We start from the raw sequence: 6,517 nt of genomic DNA on the forward strand, positions 1-6,517 counted from the left end.
TAAACACTTTCTTTTCTAAATTGCCTTGATCATGAGATTTCATCACAGCAAGGGAAAAGTAACTCAGACAAGGGGTAAGTTGCTTATTACGCAAAAATAGAGTTAGTTGGGTAGGCCGCCATTTAAGGGTCAATAAAGGATTATGGATAGACTAATTACATGAACTTCATGAGTGAGGCAAGGAGCAATGGTAAGCAAGTGAAAAAGCAGACAATTTCTGGACTTGCTTTAGACGTTGTAACCCTTACACACACACACACACACATACACACACACACATACACACACACACATACACACACACACATACACTTTCGCGCCTCAACTGACTATAGCTTAGCTCTCTGCCACATTCAGTTAGGAAGGAGGCTAGGTAACATCTTCAATGGGACCACCTTGCACCTGGATGACCTCAGCATGATTCATGGCTAACTCAGGAACAAAGGAATCGTGGCTGCTGTTAAATAATGAGCAGCCTTTGCCCCAAGTGGGGATGGTGGAAGCAAAAGCTTCACAGGGGTTTTGAAGAAACAAAAAGCTCTAGGATGAACACAGCAGACACCCACAGCTAATGTATGGAGGTTGGTAAGATGGGTTACAGACTTGCGTTTGGACTTCCACCCTAAAAGAACCTTCTTGGAGGCACCAAATTCCCCTAGAGGGGGAACATTTCCTCCCCCACATTGGATACAATTTCAAGACTATCACAGTATGCTATCTGACCTAGTTCAGGTCGGAGCAGGAGACTTTTCTTAATTTAGGTTTCCAAAAGGAGACACTAAAACGCTTGAGAGTGTTATATTTGGCAGATGATGGGTTAATTTTCTCCTTGCTATGACAAAAGCAACTTGGAGAAGGAGGGCATTGTGTTCACGGTTTCAAGATTGTCCGGCAAGCAATGAGCCCAGGAATCGGTGTGAAAGCAGAACTGAAGGGAGACCATGTAGACGAATGAGCACAGGACTGATCTATGCTCAGTGTACTTGAACCCCATGACTGTCCTGGAATATTTGTCAGGCAGATCTCTGTGCTAAAAGAGGGGAGGCCTGTGTATTTATACATCACCTCCTGTCCCTCACTGAGGTTCTTTCTTGAGGACTTGAATAAGGAGTATGCCAACCTGCTCTGCTGTGAACCAATCACATTCCAGGGCCTGAGAGCTCTCAGGCAGGGAGACAGGGTGATCTCTCAGACAGGGCCTGCCTGCAGGCACCTCTGAGGTGTTGTGATAGGCACACAGCAGGGCTGAGTGGTTGGTGCTCAGTTCTAGGACATCGGCAGTCACAGAGGTACATGGAGATGGAGATCTTTGGTGTCTTGTCCTACTCCAACAGACTGCCCTACTGCCAGGTCCTCCTCATTCTGCCCCTCCAACCTTCTAGAAAGGTCTTCTTCCCAACTTATTTCCAGATCTAGCCCTTCACACTGCCTGGCACTTCTGAAAATTTGCATTATACATACAATAATTACAATACATTTCCAGGGGAATTTTCCAAAGTTGGCTTCTGTTGTTTGCATCTAGATTATATGGTACCTGGCACACCTGGGTACACACACCTGGCACCTGGCACACCTGGAGACCATTGCCCCTGACCTGCATCTTTAAGAAGAAGAGTCATCTCTCCTCACTTCAATTTCCTTACCCACAAAATGAGAAGATTGGAGATTATTTTCAAGTTTCCACTTTATGGTATGATTCAATGATTCTGTTTGGGCCAAACTGTAAGTCAGACAACGGAAAGCCATCAAAGCTCATTCCTCTAAGTTACAAACTCCATTCTCTACTAACTTTATAGTCTCCTTTAAATGCTAATAAGAGATTGACAAGAACGGGAATGATGGAACAAAGAAAGGCCTAGATTTTCCCCGACCTCTACATGGAAGCGATCCTGTGTGCATGTGCACACACGCTCACCAAACACACACACACACACACACACACACACACTCAGTGGGGAGGAAGCATTCTCCCTTTATCCAAAGGAATTCCTGACAGGCAAAGTTAGACTTCCCAGTCCATATAAAATTGAATTTCCCCTCACTCGCACCACCATGGGGGAGAGTGGCACACACAACCCATTGTTCTCCTCCCGCAGGGATTCATCAGACAACCGCCAACGTCAGAAAAAGGATGGAGCTGCGGTCGGTTATCACCTCCGAGCTAATGATACAGTTGAGCAAATGCAGCAATGTGGCGGAAAAAGTAACAGACTCCGGGCTGACTCTCCTCGAGGTTATGATGATTTCCCAAGACGTCCAGGGTGGAGCAGAGATGCAGCTGATAAAGTGCATGGCACGGACTGAGCGGCGTGAAGAAAGCTACTGACTGCAGCTGTCTGTGTGATTTGGCAGCCCGAAACTACTCGGACAAATCTAAACAAATCACCATCCCTGGCTTCCTGATGCCTCCCGGTAAGTCCTGGAATGACTGCTTGGTGCTGGCCTCCCAGAAAGGAGTGCGGAAAATATGCAGATCCTGCAAGTTTGGGAGCTTTCCTGGGGCATCTGCTCAAAAGAGCAGCTGCCACTCTCCCACAGATTTGGCTGCTTTCTGCAAAATTCAAGGTTTCATTAACTAATCATACACTTGCGAGCCTTCCCGCCGTGCGCACAGCCAGCACGGTGGGCACCAAAGCCCCCATTCTCTCCGAAGCACAGCCAGATGGACTCCAACACCCAACATGTAGCTTTAGACACGACTGCTGGAATTTGCCCCTGCGCACCTAGTTAGGCCTCTCCAGCTCTATTCCCATGGCCGGAAGGAGCCATGTATGTGACAGTCTCCTAGAGACCTATGTCCACTTGGAGGAGTCTCAGAGACTATTTCTCCAATAGCTCTGCTGTGGCAGTCACAGTCACCTGATTAGACACATTTTATAGGAGCTGATAGAAAAACCTGCCCATTTCAGACTATGAAATAGAAGAGAAATTCTACCGTTTGAAGTCCCTGCCCCTCGAAAGAGAGAAAGAAAGAAAGAAAGAAAGAAAGAAAGAAAGAAAGAAAGAAAGAAAGAAAGAAAGAAAGAAAAAGCGAATCACCCATCCTGCTTCTTGACCTCCCGCAGCATTTCTGTGAACAGCTCTACAGAACGCTCTGACAGGAAAAACCTCATGGGCCTTGCAGGGCTGCTGGGTCCCTACAGTTTGGAGTTTGAAGCCCTGTTAAGGGGCAACTTGGGGGAAGTAGGCGAGGAGAAAGTGAGGGCAGCTCCTAGTGGTGACCTGCTCTTTCATTCAGCATAGTTGGACAGGCAAGGATAAGAATGCGCTGCAGCCAAAAGAGCCCACGTGCCCTAGACAATGGGACAAGAAGCTTCCTCTAGGAAGACGGGTGGCTCCTTTGGGCAAGGGGACATCAGAGTGTTATCACTTGAGTGGGTCCCCAGAAGCTTCGGGTTTGGAAACTTGGTCCCCCGATGTGACAATGGTGGGAGGTGGTGGGGTCTTTCAGGCAGGGACGGTGGATGTCAGAAGGTTACTAAGGACATCACCCTGGGACACAATAGTCCCCATAAATCACACAATGTACACCAAGCTGGGGCTAATTAGCACCTCTGTCTCTTCATAATCTCTTTGTATTAGTAGTCCTGGAGTTCTCTTCCAGTTCATAAAATGTGCAATTAGGCATTGTGAACTGTAGTCTCCGGGCTGGGACATTCTCCCTGTCTAGTAGTACCCAGTATCCCACCTCTCTCTGTCCACCGCCACTACCCTGCCCCACCTTCTGAGAGCCCAGCAGCTATTTTAACATCAATCTACTTAGCTTCTAAATATAGAAGAGACCATGCCTTTCAGTGTCTAGCTTATTTCACCTAGTGTGAGGAGTCCTTTAATCCAGGGTTGGAGAGATGGCTCAGCGGTTAAGAGCACTGACTGCCTCTTCCAGAGGTTCTGAGTTCAATCCCCAGCCACCACATGGTGGCTCATGACCATCTGTAATTGGATCTGATGCCCTCTTCTGGTATGCATGAAGAGAGCAACAAACAGTGTATGTATAACATATATAAATCTTTTTTTAAAAAAAGGGGGGTCCTTAATCCACTTATTTTTATCCCCAGTGATAGAATGAATGATGCTCTGTTGTGTGTGGATGTGTGAATATGTGTGTATAAGCACATGTTCTTTATCCATTCGTGATGTCTAGTTGTCCTGTAGGTTCATCCCATGTCTTGGCTATTGTAGATAGTGCTACAACAAATACAGGCGGGCAGTCCATTTTCTCTGGGCAATCCCCAGATGTTGGACAGTGGTTCATACTGTAAGAGACATTTCTCATGCTTTGAGGCATGCTCACACTAGTCTGTGTACGAGCTGTGGTCATTTAGACCCCGCCAGCAGTGTTTACGTTCTCTGTTCTCTGATCGCACTCTTTGTTGGTATGATAATAGCCATCCTTACTGGGGTGAGAGATGAGCTCTCTGCGACTTGGATTTGTATTGCTCAAGAGAGGAGTGTGATTCCCGGGGAACTCCAATCGGCTCTCATGAGAGCTGGTTGTCTCAGAGTGAGGCCGCACCATTGCAAGGTTGTCTTCTACACACAGCTGATTCCTTCTCCCTTCTCCATGGTGGTGTGGTGCAACCACGGCAACTCCCACCAGGGGCCAAACATGCAACTGTCGGGTCTTAGACTTTCAGCACCTGAAACTATGGACTAAATGAACCTTTTCTTCTCTGTAAAGTGTCCAGCATCAAGTATTCTGCCTTCAATAAACACACAGAATATGAACTAAGACAAGAAAGGGGGAGGAGGAGAGGGAGGAGAGGGAGGAGTGAGAGGAACACATTCATTCTCTCCATGGTGATTACAAGTCAACCCAGTCGCAGAAGAGACACCAAACACCTAGTTTATTACCACATACACAGCAGGGGCTTAATGGAAAGGTGCTGATAGCCGAGTTGTACGTGACTTCTCAGCAAACGTGAGAGAAACAGGCAGTGAGTTATGGATGTAATTTGAGAAGCAGTGGAAAAAGTCTCTCACCCTACATCTCTCTCCTACTGGAATTGCCAAAGCACTGGAAATTTCCTGATTCCTTTTCTGGGGTAATGGAGTAATGAAAACTTTGTTGAAAGGTAAACCTTGTAAATGAGAATACCTGAAGAAGGTACTGTGGTCTATCATTCATCCAGGATTGCAAATGGAATTCAACTCAGCAACCAGCATTGACAGAGTCACAGGGCTGCTGGAGATCTATCCTGTGAGGCCCTGAGGCCACACCTGGCAATACTGTGGGAATTTCTTCTGCTGCTGCAGATGTGGAAAAGGGGGAAAGACAAGAGTTCTCACATAGCTTAAACTCTTTGTACACCCTAGCCCCGATAAAGGGAAGGAGCCTAAGGGAATACAAGCCAGATGGACATCCAGGAATGGCCCATTCCATAATACGAATACAGTGCCAAAAAGTTCTGCCTGGAACACCTCATCTCAGTTCAAGACAACTACTGTATGCCATAAACTGCATGGTTTTACTGAGAAGGCACAATTTCCTGTTCCTAGAGAAACACAACGGTTTAATTACAGACAACAAAGACTTTTAATATTTGTCTACCATCATCATTCCTTAGCACAGAAGTATCAAATTAGTGTATCTTTGAATTGCATTGTGCTAGAATTGGGTTTTTAAAGTGCCATTTGGCACCAAAGAAAAAATAGAAAAAGATATCAGGAGATTTCAAAGACCTCCCATACTCAGGGATTGTAAAATTAATATTATAAAAATGGTCATCCTACCAAAAGCAATTTACAAACTCAATTCAACCTTCCTGAAATTATAATGTCATTCTTCATAGAAACAGAAAAATAATCTTTAAAGCCATATAAAAGCACAAAAGACCCAGGACAACTAAAGCAATCTTGAGCAAAAATAATAATTCTAGGAGCAACAGCATTCCTGATTTCAATTTATACTACAAAGCAAATAGCAATAAAAGCTGCATGGCACTGGCACAACAACAGATGCGTGGATTGGCAGAGAAGAATAGAAGACCCGGATATGAACCCATGCAGTTACAACAACCTGATTCCCAATAAGGGTGCAGAAAAACAGAGCCCTGTCTTTTGCCCTGCACAAAAATTTTCTTTTATTTCCTTTCCTTACCTTTTCTTTTGCTTTCTCTCTTTTTTTTCTTTTTTTTTTGATAAGTATAATTCTTTATTTTATACATAGAAAAAATGTTTTGGCTTGCAGATTGAACTTAGAAACACATACATACTGGCTACCTCCTCTCCCAAGGAACTCTGCACCTGAACCTGAAATCATGCTTTTCCCTCTTTTACTGAAAATAAATATTTTTCTCACACAATATATCCTGATTATGCTTTCCCTTTCCTCTACCTTCCTGGGTTCCTCCCCCCACTCCTCTATGGATCCACCCCTTTCTGTGTCTCATTAGAAAACAAACCAGCTTCTAAGGGATGATAATAAAATATAATAAGATAAAACAAACTTAATGCACTGAAATAGAACAAAAAAGAGAAAGAAAGAAAAAGAAAGAGAGAGAGAGAGAGAGAAAGA

This window comes from Mus caroli, chromosome 1, assembly GCF_900094665.2.
Source record: "Mus caroli chromosome 1, CAROLI_EIJ_v1.1, whole genome shotgun sequence".
Lineage (NCBI taxonomy): Eukaryota > Metazoa > Chordata > Mammalia > Rodentia > Muridae > Mus > Mus caroli.